The sequence below is a fragment of the Pan troglodytes genome, chromosome 2 (assembly GCF_028858775.2).
Source record: "Pan troglodytes isolate AG18354 chromosome 2, NHGRI_mPanTro3-v2.0_pri, whole genome shotgun sequence".
In the NCBI taxonomy this organism is placed as follows: domain Eukaryota; kingdom Metazoa; phylum Chordata; class Mammalia; order Primates; family Hominidae; genus Pan; species Pan troglodytes.
Window position 1 is genome coordinate 171,667,296 of NC_086015.1, and position 26,667 is coordinate 171,693,962.

The 26,667-nt window shown below is 35.1% G+C and overlaps 1 protein-coding gene across 2 annotated transcripts in view; it reads left to right on the plus strand.

Annotated features, from left to right (window-relative positions):
- The window catches only part of LOC134809620 (putative EGF-like and EMI domain-containing protein 1), a 704,739-nt gene that overhangs the window by 251,926 nt on the left and 426,146 nt on the right, over positions 1 to 26,667 (plus strand). For both annotated transcript variants that reach the window (XM_063807317.1, XM_063807318.1), the window contains exon 4: positions 14,851 to 14,956. The gene's annotated coding sequence lies outside the window, so the exon portion shown is untranslated. The remainder of the gene's footprint in view (positions 1 to 14,850; positions 14,957 to 26,667) is intronic.

Genomic DNA, 26,667 nt, shown 5'->3' on the forward strand with positions numbered 1-26,667 from the left:
GAAGGAATGTTATGGGTGGTTTGATCTTATATCCAAATCACTAAAATGTTCTTCATATCAGCAATAAGGTTGTTTCATTTTCTTATCATTTGCATGTTCACCAGAGCAGCACTTTAAGTTTCCTTCAAAAACTTTTCCTTTGCATTCTTAACTTAGCCGTTTGGCATAAGAGGCTTAGCTTTTAGTCTGTCTTTGCTTTTGACTTGCCTTCCTCATTAAACTTAATCATTTCTAGCTTTTGATTTAAGGTGAGAGACATGAGGCTCTTCCTTTCACTTAAATGTTTAATCCTACATTCACTTAAATGTAGGATTATTAGTTGGCCCAATTTCAATATTGCTGGGTCTCAGGGGATATGGAGGCCTGAGGAAAGGAAAAGAAAAAGGGGAACAACAAGTCAATAGAGTGATTGGAACACACATACCACATTTGTTAATGAAATTCACCACCTTATATGGGCATAGTTTGTGTTGCTCCAAAACAATTACAATGGTAACATTAAAGATCACTGATCACAGATCACTGTAACAGATATAATAATAATGAAAAAGTTTGAAATATTATGAGAATTAACAAAATGTGACACAATGTGAGCACATGCAGTTGAAAAACTAACACCCATAGACTTGCTTGACGCAGGGTTGCCATGAACCTTCAATCTTCAATTTGTAAAAAATATAGTATCTGTGAAGCACAATAAAGCAAAATGCAATAAAGCAAGGTATGACTGTATATCCGGTGGTTCCAGTATTTGTTGAAATAAACTATGTTTTTCTACTGCATTCACGGCTTTTCTCCCTGAATCTGTAAAATAGAATTTCCTCAAGTATGGCTCTTTATGATTTACAGCATTAATGTGGATGAACAATTTGTTTTTTATTTTCATGGTTACATATTTCTTTTAAAAAATATCTTTCACATTTTATGCTTGGTTTCCTATTTATGATAAAAACAATTATGTAAGTAAAACTAATGTTGTTTTAAAGAAAAAATATTAGGAAAACCATAATATAGGAGGTACTTAGACTGGCAAATATAATGACAGTGAGGTAGGGATAAGAAAACCGTGGAAAATGCTGTGTGGTAGGTTGCAATCAACTAATCTTTAGATTAGATATTAGGAGTTAATACATTTTCTTCCATCCTCCCTCCCTCCCTCCCTTTCTTTATTCCTTCTTTCTTTCCTTCTTTTTTCCCTAAGGCACTAAGAAACCTAGAATATTAATATATAGGAACAGCTTTTGAGTTAGTAAATCTTTTTAATGATTTAAATTATCTATTAACTCTCTTTTAATTAATAAAACCTACCAGTTGGTGAGTGTTTAAATGCCAAACAATTATCTAGGCACTTCCTCAAAAATTTCTGCATGTAATTCATACTCAATTAACTTTCCTGAAGTCCCACGGCCAGAAAAAAGTACAACTGATTGTGAACCCAGATTGATTTCACCTCTCAGCCAACACAATCTCCTTCATACCAGGCTACCTTTTACCTCTTCATCCACATGAATTAAAGCTTGAATGTAGAGGAATAGCTCTACTAATCATAGCTCAGGCCATGTGAGTGCTAGAGGTCTGGGATGAAAATAGCTGGTGGGGTTCTCAGTCCTTCTCAACACTGTTGAGAAAGCTTTTTGACCTGCAGTTTCCCTTCCTCCTTAACCATTTTCTCCCCTCACTTTTTTCTTCTGTTTTCTCTTCTGGAAGATAATTACGAATGAACATTTTATTGTTTTGTGAATATTTGTAGTTACTTATCATTTACTAAGATCCATATTTGAAATAGAGCTATGGCAAATAAAGATTACATATTCATTGTTTTATTAGTGATTATAAAAAATACATACCCTCAGGTTCTGACATTTCACCATAGTTTCATAAAATCGTACATCTTTCTTGCTTTCTCTCTCCTTTCCTCTCCTTCCCTCCCTCTCCCTCCCTCCCTCCCTTATTCCTTCTTTTCTTCTTTTCCCCCTAAGATACTAAGAAACCTAGAATATTAATCTATAGGAGGGAACAGCTTCTAAGTTAGTTCTCATTTTCCTAAGAGGTAATGAGATGAACATTGGCTTTTGAGTTTAAATCCTGAAACATTCCCACTAATTATTAAATTTTTCTGAGCATTTTTTTCATATAATATAAGGTATAGAGTTTGCTAAACAGTGTTGTTTTGAAAATTAAATGGGATATATTTATAGTGCCTAGTGTTACAGGCATTATAAATGTGGCTGTACCCAACAAATGTTGCCATTATTAATTTTGCTGCATATCATATTATTTTTCATCATTGTCATTATTAAACCAAATATTTTGTTAAAAATTAGAATAATTTAGATTCCATGCATGTTGAGAAACATGGGTGGTCTGGTGATTGTTAACTGGCTCCCAGTGCAGATTGTTAAGACTTTTCGATGAATGGAAACCCTCTAACTATCGTTGAGAATGTACAAAGATGGGAAGTGTGCTTGTGGCCATGAAAAGATGCTGTGTTTTCCTTTTCATATCAAATGTGATCTTAATTAAGTCTGTTGGCAACACTGATTTATATTTTAATAACCAGAGATATATTAGCTAAAATAAGAGTAAAGAGTTAAGATTCCTAACTAATCTGTTTCTTAAAGTGCCTGGCTGGGTTTTGCACATTTTCTTTGGATTCAGTAATATACACTATGCAAGATTTACAATGATATTTCTATAGAAGGATTTCCAAACACCTTGCAAATCATTATCTTCTGAGTATAGACAGAGAAGGTGTAGATATTGTTTTGTCACTATAACCTGGCTTGCTATGTACCTTTATGATGATGTAAAATATACTAGTGCAGTTTTCAAACATTTTGATCTGTTACATAGTAAGTATTGCATTTTATATTGCTAGCTAGCACACACACATTCTTAACTGGAAAAAAGCGCCAAATTTTACCTTTGCTATGTGCAATGTCTTCCTATATTTTCTGATCTGTCTTATTCTATTTCATTTTATTAACTTATGCCATTAGTTTGATTTTATAACCCAGTAATGGGTTGCAACCTGAAGTTTGATAAATATTTTGTTTCAAGAAGTAACCACTTCACTTTGGCTCTCTACCAAAGTTTCAGATTAAGGAATTTTATGAAATACCTAGGAAAATCTTAAGAAGATTATGACATTCTTTCTTTCCTTTTTTTTTTTTTTTTTTTTTTTTTGAGATGGAGTTTCACTCTCGTTGCCCAGGCTGGAGTGCAATGGCACGATCTCAGCTCACCGCAACCTCCGCCTCCCGGGTTCAAGCAATTCTCCTGCCTCAGCCTCCTGAGCAGCTGGGATTACAGGCATGTGCCATCACGCCTGGCTAATTTTGTACTTTTAGTAGAGATGGGGTTTCTCCATGTTGGTCAGGCTGGTGTCAAATTCCCAACCTCAGGTGATCCACCCGCCTTGGCCTCCCAAAGTGCTGGGATTACAGGCATGAGCATCTGCACCCGGCCTAGTATTTTCCATTTTTATGCCAGATCATTGTTTGGTAATATGGCTCCTCTCTCCCTTTCACATTGGTTAAAGACATTTTATTTACTTTATTTAAAATAAGAGTACAAAAGCATCCTGGAATTGTATTTATTCCCTTTAAGTACAATAAGAGATAATTCCACTGAATGTATATTACGCTCTTTCATTTTTTTCCTCCACAGTTTCTATTTTCTACATTTGATAAGGTTTGCATTGCGTATGAACTTCTTAATGAGTGATTTGTATTGGGTGTCATGTTTTAAATGTAAAAAGAGTAAATTATCACAATGAAAAGGAAGGATGTCGAATGAAAGAGCAGACGGACAGAGCTTGATTGATGTTCGGAAGTTATTTTTGCTGTGAACTCCTGTCAGCCTAGAAATCATAAAACAGAAAGGAGGCTTGGTTCAGTTCACATGCCCTTAGGGGATGTATGGAAAAGAATTTAAAATTCTGATAGAGTAACTTCAAAAATGTAGCAGCTGAAATAATTTATTTCACTACAGAGCCACCAACTGAACTTTTACGTTGAAATGATTCTTTTTGAAGTTTCACATGGTAGCAGGAAGGCACAGTGGTCTCTGCACCTCGGTTGAAAATGCCCAGGCTGCTCAGTTATGCCTTCCTGCCGGAACCAAACTGTGGCTGCTGCTCTGGTTCTTCTGGCACTTTCTCACTGATCACTTCCTGAATAATGGGAGAAAACAACTGAAAGTCCATGATTTCACAAAAAGGGTGAAGGAGAAAAAAGTTGGGAATAATATGGGTGTTTTTCTTTTTTTATTTTAAAATGCTTCCAAATATTAATTTGGGGCATTGTGTGAAGGTAATGGAAAAAATATTGGGACTACTTAGTCCTTGAGTATTTTAATCCATAATGACTACTACCACATTTGACTAGCTAGATTGTGATATTTGAGCTGGCTGGATCTTAGAGTCATCTCAGAAGAAGAAATAGAAAAGAAAATGAGGCAGTGCCACTCTAGTTGGTGACACATGACATTTCTTTCTGTTCTCTTTTATTTTTATCAAGTTATACCTGGGCAGCCTGATGTGTTTGCTTTTTCTAGGTGACATTGAAATGATATCCACCAAGGAAAAAGAAAATCTGTCATCCCTGTAGAGTGTTTCTCAACCTGACTCCATCTGTGATAGTTGTATGTTTAATTGTAGTAAACTAAAAATATGCAGAATAATGATGATGAGGCTAATACACCTTAAAATGAATTTCCACTGTATTAAAACAACAACATGCATTTTATAAACATTTGTATTTACCTATGTATGGTTTATGTATTAGAGTGTATAACCTACCATATATCCAACCTATCAAATATATTCACACACTGGAATTCTAGATTCCTTACAAATCATTCCACATATCTACAGTGGTCTGTAACTCACCAGTTGAAAACCAGTACTCTAAAATGTTAAAGATCACTATGCCAATCAGATAAGAAAAAGAAGCTCCAGGAAATTCCTGAATAAATTGTTTAAATGGTCAAAATTATAAAAAGAGTGTGAATTTTAAAAAATGTATTATCTAATTTGTCTGTATTGGTATCTATACCTTGAGACAAAATTTAACGTTTTCCTGGTATCTACAGATTTTTTTTTCAAAGGAGATCCTTCTATCTTGCTTTGGTGTAAAGAAACAACAGAAAATATGCTGTTGCTATAAATAATATTTGTAATTTTAATAATTTCCTATGCTAATTACCTAACTGTGCTCTATTATTAAAAATTGCTAAGGTAGATGATTGCACATGTAAAAAAAGACACAATGACAACCACAAAAACAAGGCTTCACATATATTTTCAGCAAAGGTGAAAGAACTAGAATTATACATTTTCAATTTGTTACTGAAAATTAATTATATATATATTTTAATATATAGGTATTTCTGTTCTTATGAAAAATAGTTTCATGATCAGATACAGAATTTGAAACATGGAAAATTCTGCTTTGAGGTAGGGGTTAATATTGAATCATTTTATGGTTCATAGTTAACTACCATTTATTGAATGCTGAAAAGATATAGTTAACTGAAAAGCATTCTCTAGTTAACAAGCTTTTACAATTGAGGGTAATTTTTGTCTCCTGCCAAAGAACAACGAGATTGAATTCTATGCTAATGAAACTGTTTTTCAGTGGAGCATACAGTGATTTTCATAATCCTAGTCCTGGCTGGGATGTTGGGAAAGTGGCACATAGCCAGAATAATTAAAATGGGATTTAAGGCCATATTTTGGAAGGCTTTCATTTTTCAAAATGGTATGTTTGTGACTGAAGTTACTTCTGAAGTCTCAAAAATTTCAGACCTGAAAGTAAACTTGGTGTCAAGGAAAGTCTTGACCTTTAATTTAAATTGCAACCAACTTTGCTCCTTCTAGCTTTCTGATCTTGAGCAATTTGCCTAACTTCTCTGAGATTCAACTTCCTTAATTGTAAAATAATGTAATATTTATCTTGCAAGGTTGTTAAGAAGGTCCTTATAATCTCTCAATCACCTGTCATGATGTACTCAATAAACCATAGTTGCTATTATTATCATTAGTATTATCACCAGTATAATCAAATAGTTATTATTTCTATGTGATTTAGCAGATGATCTTTTATACTCAAAGTAAACTCCTTTCTAATGGAGCCATCAGGTTAAATATGGCCAATGCAAGCTAAATGAATGGGGCTTTGAATACATCTATTTGATGAACCCATGATTATGAAATGGAAATGCTAAATCTGCCTCAATTTCTCTGGTGATAGGACAGATGAGATTCTTGAGGGACCCAGATTGTCACGTGTATAAGTTATTTGCTCACCTTTATGAACAGTCCTTTTTCAAATGAATATTGCTCCTTTGGTAATTGTATACTAGATTGTAAAATGTCTTTACATCCCTCTGAATAATTCTTCCTTAAAATGGTCAGACACAGTATTGATTTTTCCTGGGGTATTCCTTTGCCTTGACCCAGCTCCCAATGCACTATCCATTGGACAAAATAAAGCATTTCCTTTATATGAAGAAAAGAGAAGGGTAGGTAGAGACAAAGGAAAGTCTGTCTGGAAAAATCTTTGTACTTTGATGGGCTTTGTATGGAAAAAAAGAAATCAAAGCTTAGGGCAGAGAACTTGGACTTGGTGTAGGTGTAGGTCTCTCCACAAGATGGCACTCATTCTCCCTCTTTTTTTTTCAATTGCCAAAAATAAATTTTGTCACTTTTTATTTTTTACTCAGTCACAGAACAAATATGTTGTTAGTTTGTGTACCAAATATACCTGGTTTCACGTATTTTTTAAGTGTTCAATCATGTTTCTGACTCTTAGTAGTAATGAGTGTATCTTACCTCCTGTAAGTCTCTGTCGGTGAGTACACTGTTTTGGGAGGAAACACTCACCCCTACTCCCAGTCACAAATCTAACAAAACTTACATTAATCTTCTAAAAATTTTCTCTTAAAATCTCTAAACAAAACTGAAGATTAGCTGAAAAGAACCAGAATGTCTCCATTGTTGTTTTTATCATTATTTTAAAATTTAAGTGGACATGCCTTTCAATTTTAGGGAAAATCTCTATGATACTTCCAATACTTCCATTTCGATGTAAGAAGCAAGTTTACCTCCAAAGGGCCTTGGGTCTTCTTACCCTTGTTAGTGATATGAGATGTCACAACTCTCTTCTAGTCACTGGAAGTTAATGTCAATTGGAGTCTTTATAATCATTTAATTTTTCTTAAAACAGAAAAAATTGATCTATCAAATGATTTTTAAGTTCACATGCAAAAGTAATGTATGTTACTTATTAAAACATTAAAGAAAAAATGTTAGGATACTGTGAGTTCACTAAAAACAGGAATTTGATAAATGGTAAGTAAATAAATAAATTTAATTGATAATTTTGCACTTATATTTTTATATCACATTATATTTTCTAGTTACTTTTCTTTCCAAATACTTTTCTAAGTATTTGGAATACTTAGAAAAGTAAAGTATGTATGTAAAGAATGTATGTGGACAAAATTATAGCCTACTTGATTTGTTAATGTGATGATAAAGATCTATTTAAAAATTCTGGTTATACCATGGTTTCCAGGGTCTAGATTTTCTTTTAGCCTACTTCAGAGTCAGACTTTAGAATATTTATCATTTCTGTAAAACAGATTCCTGAAAGTTAAGGTCTTTCATACCTTCATCATAACAGTTATTATTATGGAATCTTTGCCTCACTTTTCAGAATGCTAACAGTGTTGGATGCTAATATTACAGAATGCTTGCCACCCTATCATGAAAGTCACCCTTTGAAAGAAAGCAGGAGGAAAAAAGAAAAATCTAGAGAAGGCCCTAAGAAGACAAAAGAATTATTACAGTAAGAAAACTAAGACTTATCAGAATATTCATAGGAAAGCAAGGCTACAGCTTGAATGATTTGATAAAAATAACCACTACTGCCATAATAACTTGTTATGGGTTACATGCTACACCAAGCAATTCAGAATTATTAGATCCTTTACATTCCTAACATTCCTAATGAAACAAAAAACATTATCCCCTTTGTTAACACACAGGATAGCTGAGAATCAGAAAGGCTAAGTGGCTTGGATTTGGAGGCAGGATTTAAACCCAGGCGTGTCTTGTTCCAAAGCCTGTGCCTTGAACCATTATATACCCCTGCTTCCCTGACTTGTAAAGACATCGAATATTGGAATTTGGTTACTGGCTTCTAAGATAAGCAATATCTTCACATGAATGTAGGTTGGTTATTGCATCTTTTCCAATTTTAAAGAAATTGAGAAGACACATTTTCAACAAACTCAAGAGATTTTGATTTGATGAAGGGAAGAAGTTTTTGATTCTCAGGCTGTGGAAATAATGAAAAGAAACAAACAAAAAGGATTATGTGGACTTTAAAAGGGGTGTCTTCAAGAAACAAGTAGCCAAAACTACCTTTTTAAATTATGTGGGTCAATCCCCCAAACGAACATAAGGAGCTGCACACAGGTATATCCTCCTTTTAGACATTTTTATTATGATTTAAACACCTTTATGTGAAACATATTTCATACATATTGAACTCAGTCAATATCACTTCACATTCACTTCGTATCTCTGTCTGTATATCCCTAGACCTTTAAGGAGTTTTTCTTACTTGTTGTAACTTTTCTCATTAACTGTTTTTGTACATTCTCATCAAACTAGGCACCTAACCTACTTTCATTTGTTATAGCTACGTAGAAGTTTCTTCTGTTGTTGTGTCTTAGTTTACCTGGGTATTTCTATGCTGTTGGGTATTTACATTTTTCCTGCTTTTTTCTCTAAATTTTTTTAAGGGGGGAATGGGCACACGTTGGTTCTCTTTGAAATAAAATCCCTAAAGTGAAATTATTATATAAAATAATATTAATAGCTTTTCAACTCTTGTTAAATATTTCCAGATTGCCTTTTAGAAAGAACAAACAACTTTTTAATGACTTCAGTAATAGAGAAATCATAGATCCCAAACTCAAATTCCGAATAAATGAGCTTTTCCTAGTTTTCCAACCTGGCAAAATAAGTGAGTGTAACTGACTAGGTGTTTGACGACAGATGGTAGTGGAAGCAACAACAACCTGGAGGGCCAGGCACCAGAGAAAGGGGGCAGCAGCCTCTGCAAAGTGCTGCCTGACTGTTGCTTTGTGGAAATGATGGCTCAATGTTTAGCCTTTCCATTTTTATGGAGACTCTAGAAATCCAGGTTCTACATGAAATCTCACAACTTTTAAACATTCGCAAGACATATAAAGTGTTTTTGAATACCGTGTGTGTGTGTGTGTGTGTGCGTGCTTGCTGCTGGCTGATCCAGCTCTTGGGCAGTCCTCCAGTTGGTACCCTCTGAGCTACGTATTCTGTTTCGTTTCCCCCAAGTCCCACAGTAAGCTTTATCATTTTTTATTGGTTATGTCAGTGTGTGTATTGGTCAGGATTCTCCAGAGAAACAGAATCAGTAAGTTATTACAAAAGGAGATTTATTATGAGGCATTGGTTCATGTGATTATGGAGGCTGAGAAGTTCCATGAAGTAATCACTGGAACCTGGACACCCAGGAATGCCAGTGGTACAATTTAGTCCCATTCCAAAGGCCTGAGAACCAGGGGAGGTGATAGTGTAATTCCCAGTCCCAGGGTTGATGATGAGATGTTACATTTCAACCAGGCAGGAAGCAAAAAGGGGTGACTTCCTCCTTCCTCTACGTTTTGTGCTGTTAAGGCTCTCAGTGGATTGGATGATGCCACCTACTTTAGGGAGGGCAATCCACTTTACTGAGTCCACCAATTCAAATGCTAATCTCATCCTGAAGCACCCTCACAGACACACCCAGAAATTGTTTAAGCTGAGAGATTTGTTAAATTCACACATAAAATTAGTTATCACAAGTCCACCTTTCATCAACTAGGTACCCATACAGATCTTCTTAAACCATACCTAATCTTTGAAATATGACAGCAAGGCTATATTCTGTCTAACATGACACAACTATCCTGAGTACAACTGAAAATTCGATTCCTAGATGAGAAAGTAAAGTACTTGAATGGTGTTTACTCTTTGTTTGATATCCTATGACTTAAAGACTATTATAGAAAATTAACAGTACTAAAATACTATAATATAAATTCAATAAATCATATTTTAGTTGATGAGGGAACAAGAGAGGAAAGAAAGCATTTTTACTTTCTTTCCTGTCTTGTATATCTCTTATATATCTGACATACAAATGTATTCATGGCAAAATAAGGAGGAAATACTCATGACAATTACATTCCTGGCTTCTGTTACTGGTCACTGGTATTTATAACGACCGTTTTGCAAACTATTCTGTATTCCCTTTGCCTTCAGAAAGTACCCTCGTGTGGTAAACCCAAATCTTCATTCCTAAAGGGTCTGAGCCATTACTAGTCCTGCTTGAATGAGATTGCTGTGTTTTTCCATTGGCTTTAATTATAAGGCATAGTAATACTAAGAAAGGCCCTAGAGGATCTCCTGTATTCCAGACATACTCTTCCTTATCTCCATTGTGGATTAATAGTCCAATTTCCTTTTTATAGTCAGGATCAATCCCCCTTGTCAACTCTCTTCTTTGTCTGTTAATTCAAAGGCAGGAAGAGTACAGAGTGGCCAGGCAGCAGTCTTAACTTCCAGTTCAGTGGAATCATTGCTGGGTCTCCTCATGGAAGCATTCTTCCCTTGGGAACTAAGACCTCTAGGCCTAACAGAGAATAGTCACAAAAACAGGAAGCAAAAATACATGCGTGTGTATATACATCCATATGTATATATGTACTATATATATGTATGTATATAACAGTATATTTTAATGACATATTTATTGCATGGTCTCATGTTGCTTTTTTTTTTTTTTACATGTTACAGTTTGGATGCTTTAGTTTTCCATATCTGTACTTATCCATCTTGTCTCTGTTCAGATCCTAATCACTCCATTTCTTTAGTATCAGGAATTTATCTCCTCTCCACTGCTAGAGAAGACCTGTTCTTTATTCTCTAGTTTTTAATAGAACGTTTTACTCTCACTCAGCTGGAATACAGTACAATTTGGGGTATGAGAAATGACTCTAAGGTAATTTTTTCCATACTGCTATCACACTGGCCCAACACTGTTTATTAAATATAATTTATTTCTGTATTGTTGGGGATTCATATAATCATTTAAATTGATTTTTACCAATCTCAGTTGTATTTCATCAGTCTGGCTTTATGGGCTATGAATTTTTCTTAATATGTAATTATTGCTTTGTGAGTTTAATCTCTGATATAATAAATCATACAGAGATATATCAAATTTCTTTATTATTTAGACAAGGTGATCTCTTCATGTCCTCTAATATTCTCTTTTGCCCCTCTCCCTAAAAAACTGTCATATTCTAAAGCCAACTAATATGGGAAAGGAGAATGAAATGATATTAGTTGAGAATGAATGACAGACTACTTAGGATAACATGTATGCCAAGTGAGTTGAATCAGCTGATGTAGTAGTATGACTGACAGTTTTTGTTGAATATTTTATGAATCTATTAAATTAAGAAATGAAATAGATGGTCTCTAAATATCCTTATAATGTGGACATTCTCTGAGTTTTTATTCTAACATAACTCTAATAATTTGGACAACCTCAATATCTGACAACATATTTCCCTTGTGATATAAAGTCAGTCTCAGACATGGTCTCCTCTAGGGAACCTTCCCTAAATGCCACTACAACTGTCCATGCCCAAATCTGAAGCTTCTCCTGGCTCCTTCTCTTTTTCTCCTTGAAACTCTGCTTATATTACTACACAGGCCCCAAAACACAGCAAAGAATAATTTGTTAAATGAGTTAAGTCCATTTGAGACCTGTAGAGTGTGACTTTCACTGTTAACAATAGTCCCCCTCTGTGGGTAGAAGCAAGAATGAGTTTCCAAACTTGGGAGGTTTGAAGTTCTGGCATCACAGGAATACTCCCAGATTGCTTTCAGGAGGCAACTTCATACTCGCCGTGTCTCAGATGTTTGATTGGAGTGAAAGTTTAAATGAGAACTGACCTACCTGATAATCATAGTGACAAAATGAACATATATGGGGTTATTTTAATTATTATTTCAGTCCAAGATGGTCAGCAGAAACTGTACATGTATGACACATTTAGAAACTTAGAATATTTTCAGTCTTTATCCAGAAAACCATAGAGGTTATTCTAAAGTTTAAAGCTTAAAGCTGCTGCATCTTCACACTGCAATTTATTGTTCACTGCTGATGATAAACTGGTTATTCCTGTTACAAGAGTGTGCTAGGCTGAGACTCTGGGAATTGTATTTATCTAGACAATGATAATATAACATAATAAGTAGAAATGAAAATTTCCCATCTAGCATGTTTTCTGATTACATCTTAAAGAAAAACATTTTGGTAAATATATCTGAAATGAAGGTGGGGATATTTTACAACTGTAAACTATACCTACATAGCAGGGATGTAGTCCATTAATTCTCAATGCTCGAGGCGAGGCTGACAATTCATAAGTGGTAAATCCAGAGAGTTATGAAGATATTAAATCTCACATCTGGTGAGAAAATGTGTTATTTCACTGGGTTGATTGACGGACACTTTCCCATTACAGTGCAATTTGGGAAATCGCACTGTTAATTGCTAGGGTTTTAGCAAAGCTCTGTAGTTCAATTCCAATTACTTTAGTTTTGAAAAACAGAACAGCTGGATGGTAAAATTGCCCGGAGCTGTCACCAAGGGAGGGCACAAGCCAGCAACCCGACCTCTACCATTCCTGATTTGGATTTTCTACAGAGCTATTAGTGAGTGAAATTGAAGGCTTCTGGCACCGGAGGTCTCCCTGCCATGTGCCTTCTTCTGGCTGGAAGCACGTCTGTTTCCTTACCGCTCAGGTGATTGCCACCGTAATCATCAGGCACGCTCCCATTATTACTCATTTGCTTCCCTCTTCACAGGGGACAGATGAGAAAAGCAAGTCTCATCACATCTTGAGCTCCTCACCACAAGGGGATCGCTTCCTTGCTTTAGAGCCAAGTGGAGTTTACACCTTCTCCTCAGAGATTTATTTTGCTGTCAAATTGACCTTTGAGTCCTTTGTTATCTATGGGGGCGAATTACATGTTTCCACACACACAGTCTCTTTGTCTCTGGCTAAATCTAGAAAGAACAACTCCAGTTGTGGTTTGGAAATTACCTAGCATCAGCAGCTAAATGTAATCAAACTGGATGATTCAGTACATCCCACCACTAACTCCCACATCGACCTCAGTTCACTGTGTTTGAATCAGGTGAGTGTCAAATGTTTTCTTTGGTTAAGGTAACGTGGACCATATCCAGAGCCTCCTGGCTCCGCCTTGCTTGGTATAGCTGTGAACATGTAAGGGGCTTTCTTCAGTAGCTTCAGGATTTAAAAGCATAATGAAATGGGGGTGTCACACTTCTGATAAAATCTCAGTGAGCACACAGTTGAAGAAGGGTTTCAAGAAGAAATATTTGTGAGAAGAAAAAAAGCTTAGTTATGCACATGGGAAATTTAAAGAAAACAATATCTTGCCTTTCTAGAATTTCTTTTTAATATTCATTATTTATTTTTTATATTGTAAATTCAGACTAATAATTTTTGGTGCCCCTCAAAGTCAATACTCTTGAAATATGTGGTCAACACATTTTGACAGGAAGGCTGTGCTGGGGGAACGGAAGGCATACATAGACTGGCTTCAAGAACAAGTACCTTTCTTCCCCAGCAATGTAGCTCCCACCCCAGACTTGCACAATAATCATCTAAAAAATACCTGTCCTAACTACTGTTACTCTTAGAATGCTTTTTTGGGAGTCTTACTCCCCCTTCTTCTCTGAGAGGCTTATCAATAAGGTGACTATATGCTTATGTGGTCTGCGCCTTGTCTTAATACAATTATTAATAATATACCTTGTATTAGTCCATTCTCATTCTGCTAATAAAGACATACCAAGACTGGGTAATTTATAAAGGAAAGAAGTTTAATTGACTCACAGTTCAGCATGGCTGGAGAGGCCTCAGGAAACTTGCAATCATGGCAGAAGGGGAAGCAAACATGTCCTTCTTCATATGGTGGCAGGAGAAAGAAGTGCTGACCAAAGGGAGAAAAAAGCCTCTTATAAAACCATCAGATCTTGTGAGAACTCACTATCACAAGAACAGCATAGGGGTAATTGCCATTATGATTCAATTACCTCCCACTGGGTCCTTCCCATGACACATGGGGATTATGGGAACTGCAATTCAAGATGAGATTTGGGTGGGGATAGAGACAAACTGTATCACCCCTATAACTTTCAAAAGAATACCTAGGTCAGATGATAAATTATATAGTAATTCTGTTTATCGATGTATGTCTTAATCATATACAATATTTAGGTTTAGAGGAAACCTGTTAAGTAACATTTCCTCAATCTCCCCAGATTTACCATTCTGTTCTTAACCTTTGTAAATTGATGCCCCAGTAAGTGGTCCCATCCTTCAATCAAGCCATACTTAAAATCCCTGAGTTATAGAAAAGTATGTCTGAGGGGAAAGTTAAAACAAATTGTATGCAAAAAAAAAAAAAAAAAAAAAAAAAAAAAAAACTCTTGGAAAATTAAGAGGCTTTATTTACCTTCAAAAAGCAGGACATAATGGTTTAAAAGTAAATACTCATTGTTTTCGTTTGTCATTATTTGTGACTTGATATTTTGGATCAATGGCAAATCTCTTCTGAAATATTTGAAATGCCACTTTTTAAAGCTGTTTTTATATCTCTTCTCTTTTCTTACATTTAACAAGCTCATCGCTTTTACTCCTCTCTTGTAGGTCCTCTTTTCCGTCTTCTCATTCCTGTGGATCTGTCCTGTAGCCTTTCCACGCTATCCTCAGGCTCATCTGTTTTCTGAAGATGGGGAAAAGCCCTTTGGACAAGGTAGGTATGTCTGATGATAAGCAGAGGTAGCATTTTCAATGTGGAACATTTTTAGCAAACCTGAATACTGCCAGTGTGTTAATAATGTGTCTTTATCAATGGAAACTCTTTTTTTTTCTACTTTATTATATCCCTCTAAAGCCGTTTATCATGGGAATTTATTAGTTTTGTTTAAGTGTATGTACTGGTATTTTTCTTCAGTGAAATTCATTTCTATATACTTCTAATGAGAGGGACCATTTGTTTAGATTATAGTCCATACTCGATCCTGCTCTTCTTTTGAAAGTCTTTGAAATTCTATTTTGTTCTCTCCCTTTCCAGACCTGCTATTGCACAGAAAATTGGATTTGTTTTTTTACCTTAGTAACTTAGTTATTCATAATTCTGTGATTATTCCTCATGTGTGATTTCTGTCTCCTTGGCTATATTTAAAGTTTACTGGAGACAGAAGCCATGTCTTCATATACCTTTTAGATCTCTTACAGAACTGAGATTCTTGTTAAGTACGTGAAGAAAATTGCATTGGTTAGCTTAACAGGTTTGTGACCAAAGATGTCAGCACTGTGGTTGTCTGTAATTCTTGTATACAGAAGCTGTTTTAGCCAGGGGTCTTAGATTTCAGGCATGAGACACAACTTTTAGTTTGCTTAAGCAAAAGTGAGAATGCTGCTGGAATCTGTTGGGAAGTTATGGCTGTGTTTTAGAAAATTGAAGGAACAAAGAAAATCCTAGTCTCAGAAACGGCAGTACCCAGGGTGGCCTAGGGTTCCAAGTAATCATTATTAATGTACAGAATCCTTAGTCTTTGTGTTGTTTGGAATTCAAAGTCTAGATATAAGCTTGGGTCTTATGCTGTCATTTTTTGGACAGGTGTTGTCTAGGTTGGTGTTGTCTTCATGTCTTGGACCCATGAGTGGACAAAGACCTTAAAAAGCCCTAGCTCTGAAGCCGTTCCTTTCTATATGCTACTTCAGACAACGCATATCTAAAGGTGCAATGATAGCACTACCAGCCCACTGAGTGTCTTTTATTTCATTTCATTGCTGGATTTTTTTTTTCTTTTTACCCAAGCAGACATGCATGTATTCTCTCCCACTCTGCCATGCATTTTATTTATATCTCACCCTAGGGCACTTCTCCATTTAGAGATTCTATTGTAAGCTGTTATCATCTGTAGCATTGACTAGATTTCTATGCAGGTTAAAGGGATGAATGATAATGCAAAGTTGCTAGCTCTAACAGAATGTTATTAACCAGGGAAAAATACATTTAAAAAAATTTCAACTTTTCTTTTAGATCCAAGGGGTATATATGCAGGTATATTACATGGGTATATTCTGTGATGCTGAGGTTTGGGGTACAAATGATCCCATCATCCAGGTAGTGAGCATAGTACCCAAGAGGTAGTTTTTCAGCCCTTGCCCCCTTCTCTACCTTCTCCCTCCAGTACTCCCCAGTGTCTGTTTTTCTCATCTTTATATCTATGTGTACTCAATGCTTGATTCCCATTTGTAAATGAGAACATGTAGTATTTGTTTTTCTGTTCCTGTATTAATTAGCTTAGGATAATGGCCTCCAGCTGCAACCATGTTGCTGCAAAAGACGTAATTTTGTCTTTTTAAAGGCTTTATAGTATTCCTAGTGTATATGTACCACATGGCATAAATACTTTTATGGATGACTTGAAACTTGTAGTTATATCATGGTTCAAGGCAATGTACTCTTCTGTGATTCCTGCTAAATTTTTAAATTGAAATTTCTCCCTTTTTTTATATTACCTCTTCTCAGACAGATCAACCTTCTCCTTCCTAAAAATTAACAGTTTCCCCACAGTACAAATAGAGTATAAATAGCCAAAGGCAGCCTCTTGATGAACAATCAGAAGATGTGATAGAAGCTGAAGTCATTACATCTTGTACAATAACGTTGTTTCTTTCTTTGGACTTAAAAGATATTGTGCTAGGTATAATAAAAATAGCTTTTGTTATTTTGTGTCATCATATTGTAACGGATTTCACTGACATTTTACTTATTAATTTTTAACATTAATATTTTATTGCAAAAATGTCATCTTGTCACGCATGACCAATTTAAAATAAGTTCTGCTTTTTAAAGTATAATTGAATTACATTATGCCGTAACGCCTCCTTTTTTTTTTTTTTTTGGTTACAACTTGTCTGATATTTTTAAAAGAAAATCTATAGGAAAAAAGCTAATATAAATGTTTTCTCTGTGGTATAATTAGAATATTTTGAAGTACTTTTATATTTATTATTTAATTTGTGGTCATAAATGTGCTATGAAAAAGACAGGTGGTTTAGGATGGCAGCTTTGAGTCACGAGGTATCAGTCAACCTGGAAATTGAAATCAACCATGTGGATAATCAGGCAATCATACAATGAAGCCCCAATAAAAACTCTTAATGTTGAGACTTGGGTAAGCTTTCTTGGCTGGCCATACTCTGTGTCAGCTGTCACACTTCAATGCCAGGAAAGTAATACATCCTGACTTTGTGGGGAGAGAAACATGGCAACTCCAGATTTGGTACTTCCCCAGACTCTGCCCTTTGCCCTTCATCCCTTGGCTGATTTTGAACTGTATCCTTTCCCTGTAATAAACTGTAACCATACGTATAATAGTTTCTATGATTTCTATGAGTCCTTCTAGCAAATTATTTATCATAAGAATGGCTTTGGGAATCCCCAAACTTGCACTTGGTGTTAAAAGTGAGGGAGGCCTTACAAACCAACTTTACAGTTGCCTAAACTCCCAAGAAGTTGACTTAAATGCTCACAATAAGGTACTAAAATTATTGATTTCTCCTATTCCCTCTGTCAGTTATTTTGTGAAAGAGACTAATTGGATTCAGTTTTTGTCTATCCATGACAGACTTCATCTCCGAATTTAACACCCCTGAATTTAACATTTTCCATATTTATTGAAGTAAATGTATTTGTTTAAAGAAACCAGCTAATGAGGACAGTAACACCTAAAAATATTTTATTTCTTTTTGAAAACTAGGTTTTGTTAGCAACCTTAAAAGAACTAAAGAGAAAGAGAAGGGAGGAAAGGAAAGGAAAAGGAAAAGGAATGGAAAGGAAAAAATTATCACATATAGTTAAAGTTCAGGCCATACAAAAATTTTATCTGTGAAAAAGTAAATCCAGTGCCTTCCTCCTATTATAGAATCTTTTGTTGCTCAAAACAAGACTTGTATCCTTCCTTTTAATTCTTACATTTATGTATTTATTAATGTTAAAGAATTTCTTTCAGATTGATCGAGGCCCTAAAGGTTATAGTTTGTGTGTGAAATCACAAGCCACACATTAATAATTTATCAGTATTTTTTCTATCTCCTTATCAGCAATTAGCAGGCCCTACTCATTTTTTTTTCTAATCTCTACATACACTACATTTTTATTATCCTTTTTCTTGCCTGCCAGCCACCACTTTTTTAGTTTTATTGATTTGGTGCCTCTTTTAAAAATATTTGCCCCTTCCCACAATATAAGTTCAACTACTGGTTGGTTACTGAGTGCCTAGTGTGTGTGAGACACCATTTACTATTTTGAGGATCATTTATTGGAAAAACCTAGGTCTTAGTTAATGAGTCTCTAGATTTGATATGTATATGTGTATATATGAATGTGTGTGTGTATGAGTGTGCATATGCATGTTCCAGCCTTCAGAAATGATCTTTACTTTTGTAGAACATCCCAACATTCTGTGATGTAATCTTTAATTAATGATAAGGGGGAAATTAGACACATATCTCTAAAACTCACTATGGAAGTCTGAAATAGATATAGTAGAATAAATTAGATGGAATAAACTGCATTATATTATACTTAGAAAACAGTACACTCTAAGTAAGTATCAAGATGTCAATGATAAGAGCATACTCTCACAGCAATTAAAATACAGAACATCTAAAGAAAGCTGACCATTAGCATAAACCCTTTTGAAAATTCTGAAGTCTTTCATTTTCATTGGTAAATCTTGGATTTTCAGAAAATCTAAAGACAGTAGCTTGGCCGGGCACTGTGGCTCACGCCTGTAATCCCAGCACTTTGAGAGGCCAAGGCAGGTGGATCACTTGAGGTCAGGAGTTCGAGACCAGCCTGGCCAACATGGTGAAACCCCGTCTCTACTAAAAATACAAAAATTAGCAGGGCATAGTGGCGCATGCCTGTAATCCCAGCTACTAAGGGGGCTGAGACAGGAGGATTGCTTGAACCTGGGAGGCAGAGGTTGCAGTGAGCCAAGATCGTGCCACTGTACTGTGGCCTGGGCAACAGAGCGAGACTCTGTCTCAAAAAAAAAAAAAAAAAAAAAAAGGGGACAGTAGCTTGATGAATAAATTGCTTAAATTAACTAATTTGACACAGATCATGAATTTAATTAGCAAAAATCTATCTTTGTTAAGTTCTTGTACCAGTACTCTTATCCCATTTAACCAATATAGAAAGGAATTATAATGCTATCTTAATAATATAAAGAGAAGCATAGAATTGTATGATTTTTGTCTGATTAATAATATATATCTTGTCATAGAATTTCCCCTCTTTATAAGGAAAAGAAGATATGTTACTGGAGATTTCTTAAGTCCTAATTACAACAATAGCTGACGTGTTTGAGTGCTACATGTATGTCAGGAAAAGCATTTTATGTGTTTTGATGATGTAATTATTCACCAAAACACTATGAAAAAGGTTATATTATTATCCCCATTTTACTGTGACAGCAAAGTCAGTCCCAGGATGGCTTAAATATCATGTTTGAGAGGAAAACATAGCTAATGAGTAAGGGAGCAGTGTTTGATTCCAGTCTGACTCCAAATCTTCACTATTAAAAGCTTTAGGGCTGGAATAAATTGAATGATCATCTCAGCAAATATTGTTATGTTTCAGCTAAAGATACTGAGAACCCGCAAATTAAATGGCAGCTAGTTTATGGCAAAATAGGAACCAGGGTGCAGGTATCTGGACCTCATGTTAGTGCATTTAGTGCATTTTAATTGTATTCCCTTTTCTTTTTTACCCACTATTAGTTCAGGACAATCCCAGCCTCAAAACTTTCAAACTGGAGACATGAAAAGCATCATATAAACCATACCTTGTCTATCTTCAAATACAAAGCCTTTCAGAAAGAAAGGGATCCATGGCTCTAAATATTTAGATTTTCGACCAGTTTATTAGGGATTATGAAAACTTATTTTTAATGTGGTTGCTAATTCATCTCAAACTCTAAGCAAGTTACTAGTTGACATAATTAAATGCTTACCCTAAAATGGATGGAAAAGATTTACACCTGAAGTTGTTTAAATATGGACAACTATAACTGCAGTTTGCATCCACAATGACAGTGAATTATACGTGATTTCTGCAGAAGATAACAGTGGGCAAACAAGCTTTAACAAAGACTATTTTTCCTCCTTTTCTGGTTATTTTTAATGGCCATATTCAAACCTAAGAAGGTGTATAACCTGCCAGTTTTCTCAGGATTTCAGGATCCCATTTATTCTAAAAAATTTTCAATGAAAGTTTTATTTGTGGCGAAAAGAAGTGGAATCTGGGTGTGGGGTACAGCAGCCTTCCAAAAGCAAAAGTGCTTTGAAGTAATAACCTTTTCTTTGTTTAATTTAAAAATAATGTTTTACATATTTAATTATTTAATAAAATAACAATTAAAATTGTCACTCCAGAAGTATGTACCGTACTTTAGCTTGTAGTTCAGGTATTTCTGTCACGTAGACTATTGTAGTCTCTGTTTAACTTGAGTGAATGTAAATGCCAGTTTAACAAGCACAGGTAGAGAATATGTGAATTTTGAGAAGCATGGGATTAAACAAACAGGTTTCTTGCTGCAGAACTTATCAGGAGTTTGGTGTATTAGTATAGATTGAGAGTCAAAAAGAGGGGGAGACCTGAGCATTTCCAAAATATGTTTGACCATATAACCTTTTTCATATGGATCACTTACCAGCATCTTATGGCATGAGTAGTCCAAAGAACACGTTTTGAGAAAGTCTGTTCTGATTCATTGTTATCTCTATGTTTTATTATGTAAATACGTTTTTCTTATTTTTTTCATTTAAAAATTAAGTACTATAAATATTCTATTGTGATATCAAAAGAGATTTATGTTTTGGCCATTTCTTTCAAAGCCTGTCATTAAACTTTGTTTGTATGTGAATAAAGCTTTTGCACAATTTTCTCAGTGTTTGAAAATAATGTCACTAGGTCACTAGTCTAGAAATTAGAGCACTTATCTTCTGGATTCTGATGCCTGCCAACTCTGGGACTCCATTCTTTCTAGTCATGTAACATTTCTTAGTCTCAATTGCTTATTTAATTTCATTTTAGAAAGATAACACCTGTCCTATCCAATTCACAGTGTTTTGAGTATTAAATAACTACATTTACTGTATAAACTAGGAAATATGAGAGCAATGTGAGGTATTATCAATATTATTACCAATATTATTTTTACTATATAACATCTCATTTCCATTTAATTCTCTAAAAAGTGTTGGATAGGCTTGGTGGAGACTTACTAACATTGATGAAAACAATTTGAAGTAAGGATTGATTGATTATTTGGATTAAATGTGAGTTTTTTCTAATAGGTTCTTCTACCAACCTTTGAAAATAGATCTGTCTATATTTTTATATAGGTTATGTAGCTTTAATTTGTTTCTTCTTATTTGCTCTCAGCTGTCATAGCTACCATTCCCATGGGAGGCTTTCTTTGTCTTATAATTTATTTTTAAGTGAGAAGACAAAACTGTTTTAGTTAAATTTTTTTTTCAAGTTTTCTGTAAGTGGCATTTATGAGCAATTTCAGATTTATTCTGTTATAATGGCATTTTAAAAAGATTATCCTTAGGCATTATGATGGCTTTAGAATAAATCTAGCTAAAAATTTTATCTTTGCTGTTAAAAAGACCGCTTCTAAATGTCTTTAAACATAGTCCATCTTTCAGAGACCCTTTTGTTTGAAGATAAATTTGTCCCGTGAGTATATTGAACAACAGTAATGCATGGCATTTATGCAGCATTTTGTATTTTCAAAGCAATTTGCAATCATCAATTCATTTAACCACCCAACAATCCCAGCACTGAGAAGCAAATGTGACCTGACCACCACCTGAGCTGGCATTAGCACCCCAAATTGCCTTCTATGCTCACATTATTGAGACTTGCTTTGATTAAAAACCATCCTTGGGACAAAAGAAAAGCTAAATATAAGCTCCTTCCTTCTGCTTCTTTGTCATTTATTTTCTCACAAGTGGAATAATCTATTGCCATTTCAGTGGGAGCTGTCTGAGTCCCCATTACTCCTTAGAGGTGGTTTTCATTTAAAGATAATGACAAGCTGTTATGGTAAGATCCTTTTAGAGAACTTCGTGTGCTCACCCTTTAAGGTTGAATTTAGATGTTATTTCATAACGGAAATGTTCCATAAAACTTCTTTTTTGGTCTTCCTAGGATTTAATTTCTTTCTCCTGTGCTCACACAGAATTTTATATATACTTCTGTTACAGCTCTTGCCAAAATTTTGGTGTAGAGTCTAGAATGGGAGCATTACTATGGCTTGTAACCATGTCTTCTTTATCCTTCTATCTATTGTTGTTCATTAGCACACTGTCTGGAATATGTGGGAACTCAAGAATCTTTTAATCCCATGTTAGAACTCAACTGCTCCAGGTGGCTTTCACCCAGCCACCCACTTTATGCTCTGACTGATGTGCGGAGTAGAAAATGGGAACTGAATTAGATGAGTCCAGGAAAGTCTTCCTGGATGTATGAATGATTTGGCTAATTTCTCAGACTGATGAGGTGTTATTTTGGTAAAGAACATAGGAAACAGTGTGTGAAAGCTCCGAAGCAGGAAACAGCATAACATACTGGACTATGAATAGTCCTAGTAAGAGTGGCCATCACATGCAAGCATCCCCTTCATTGCCGTCATTGCCATCATCATCTTACAATTACCACTTAATGAGCATTTTCAAGGAACCCAGTGCTGTCATTGGTGTCTTATAGACTTTTTCACACATAAAAATCACCATAGACATGCAGTGCAGGAATTATCCTCATAATTTTTTCAGGTAAAGAAAGGTTCAGAGAGACTAAGAAACTTTTTCAAGTTAATGCAGCTAGTAAGCAACGTAGCCAGCCCTTGAACCTTAAGACACAGGGATTGTATTTTTGTGGATTGCATAGTGCCGCTTGCATACCATCTCGAGACTGCCTGCTCCTTGGAATACCTGCTGATTGTATCATTTCTCTTTTCTCCTTTGTCTATGAACCTGCAAGTGGTGAGCAGCCCAGAGGCTACATTCAGTGGAACTTTTCAGTTCTGTGATTCTGTTCAGAATCCACACGTCCTCTAAAAGGCCTCCTATAGAAGGAGTCCCCATTAACTGCAAATGGAGCTCTGATCACAGGAGGAATGAGGACAGGAGCTGAGACCATTATTCTCTATTCTAAGATGTCTAAAGCAGACCATAACAGCTTTTATGTTTTCATTCCTTGCTTTGAGGCCTACACCTTGAAGGCTACCTTTCTTCTCAGGTTCCCAAAATGGTTTTTATTCTCAGAATTATAAAAGGCAATGCTATTAGTGCACGCTCATGCTGTTTAAGGAAGCAAAAACTTTTCAAATCTTGAGTACAATTACTTATGGAGTGTTTAATTTAAAACAAGACAGATTGAGCTTTATTGCTTGAGGTTAAGGATGTGATATATTCCTTACAGGGCTTTGGACCATGTAGTGGCTCATTGCAGAGTCAGCTAGAACCATTTGAGAATTGCCTGACACAATATAGAATAACTTACAATTTATATCAAAGAAATCAATAAAATTTGCAAAGCTTTATGGCTCTTTGAAGACTTAGGTATTACCTAAATTTAGGTGTTACCTAAAATTTCAGCAAAGAATCGTTTACTGTATTGAAGGGTTCCATTCCATCTTCCATCCCAAACACACTATATTATAAAATAATGCAAGGAACATTTAATTAATTTGAGAATAATATAGAAGTGTGTAATGTGGATGTGGTTATATATGTATCTGTATTCCCATGTCATTTTGGGATATGGAATATGCATTTTAGGATTTAGAAAACATGTTCTGTGTAACATTTCTTTGCTCTTTTTTCTTTTATGTATATATTACAGGTTTTAAGAGCAGTTTTAGAGTCACAGAAAAATTGAGCAGAAGGTACAGAGATTTATCTTAAATCCCCTGCCACTATGCATGCATAGCTTTGCCCATTATCTACATCCTCCACCAGAGCGGTACATTTTTTACAATTAAAGAACCTACACTGATACACCATTATCACCCAAAGTCTATAGTTTACATAAGGTTTCACTCTTGGTGTTGTACATTCAGTGGGTTGAACAAGTGAATAGTGACATGTATCTACCATTGTAGTATTACACAGAGTACTTTCACTGCCCTAAAAATCCTCTGTACTCTGCCTATTCATTTCTCACTACCCAGAATCCTTGGAAACCACTCATATGTTTACTGTCCTCATAGTTTTGCCTTTCTCAGAATGTCATGTAGTTGGAATTATAGTACACTCCCTAATACATGTAGTATGTATTTAGTGCTAAAAAGAAATTAGCTATCAAGTCATGAAAAGACATACAGAAAATTTAAATGCATATTGCTAAGTGAAAGAAGCCAATCCAAAAAGGTACCTTCTGTATGGTTCTAACTACAGTCATACCACATAATGACATTTTGGTCAATGATGGGTTACATATACCACAGTGGTCTCATAATATTATAATACCCTCTTTTTTACTGTACCTTTTCTATGGTTAGATACACATATTCTTACCATTGTGTTACAGTTGCCGATAGTATTCAGTACTGTCACATGAGGAACAGGTTTGTAGCCTAGCAGCAATAAGCTATACCATATAGCCCAGATATATAGTAGGTTATATGATCTAGGTTTCTGTAAGCACACTTGTATTAGTTCGTTCTCATGCTGCAATAAAGAAATGCCTGAGACTGGGTAATTTATAAAGGAAAGAGGTTTAATCGATTTATGGTTCCTTTGGCTGGGGAGACCCCAGGAATCTTACAATTATGGCAGAAGGGGAAGCAAACACGTCCTTCTTCACGTCAGCAGGAGAGAGAAGTGCCAAGCAAAGGGGGAAAAGCACCTTACAAAACCATCACATCTCATGACAACTCACTCACTATCACGAGAACAACATAGAAGTAACTGCTCCCATGATTCAATTACCTCCCACCAGGTCCCCTTCATGACACCTGGGGATTATGGGAACTAAAATACAAGATGAAATTTGGGGGGGGGGGCACAGCCAAACCATAGCAACACTGTATAATTTTGCACAGTGACACAATCACCCCACAATGCATTTCTCAGAATGTATTCCATCATTAAGCAATGCTTGGCTATATATAACTTTCATTTATTTTAATTTCCATGAGTTACTTAGATGGCCTTGAGTAAATGTTGACCCTTTGACAATTGAGCATATTAATGTATATATCAATTGTGCCTGATTCAACTTACGTGGAGTTTTTTTTTTTTTTTTTTTTTTTTACAAATATATCATTAAAGGTTATGTGTTTTCTTGATCTTGCCCTATAAATACTTTTTTAGATTGTAAATGTCTGGGCTAGGATATGAACAATGGCAAGGCACAAAACTTTGGAAACACTAAGACTCATGAGGTCTTTAACAAGTGATTTCACTCTTAGTCTTACAAAATTTTCTAAGCTGACATTATAATTGATGGTATGTAAAAACACCATAGGACGAAAATAATACAGAGCATTGAATTTGTAGCCTTGTCACATTAGTGGCTAGAAAACTATCCATTGATATTAAAATATGTTATTTAGTACCATAAGCTTTGTGACATTAACTTGGAAATTGTCAATATCATTAGGTTAACAAAGGCTACCTTGAATAAGGCAAAAAATATGGTGGAGTTACAAAAATATGAACTGGCCATTTATGAAATTGAGGAAATAATAACAGGTTATAAATGTTCTGCTGGGTAAAAATAATATAAATGAATGTCTTAAATATAGTGGCAAGTGAAGGGTTAGGCGTAGAAGTTTTTTTTTTTTTAATACCTCAGGAAAACTTTCACAGAATATTTGACTTTCAGAAGTAATTTAACAAAAACAATAATAATAAATTACAAAGCAGAAAATATGTGAGATGTATTTGTCATAATGATTAGGTTTTTGAAAACCTCTGAATAGCCAACTTAGTCTTTGAATTATTTGATGTCTAATGAGAAAGAATAGGATCAGGAGATAGAGGTAAGGAGTAAACCGCTGAATGCACTTATATAAATATTTTATGAAGGTGAAAATAAAACAATTAAGGCAGCACACAATATACATCACATTGTTACAATTTTGTAGGCCTTAAAATTAGTAAAAATATTTACTATATTTAAGAATTTCCATTTACCAATCCCTTGCCCATTGTGTAAATTTAACGTATTCATTCACTGTCTTAAAACAATACTCTTAAATGTGCTCTGCTTTGTGTTAGTTATGGCTCTTTTAGCCACCAGCTCAACATTTAATGAGTTCTGACTGAATCACTCAGAGTTGTTGACCCTTTGTCCCAGGCTTTTTCCAAAGCCCTTTGTCTGTGCTCTTGACACAAGTCTCACACGTTGCTTTTTCCCAAGCG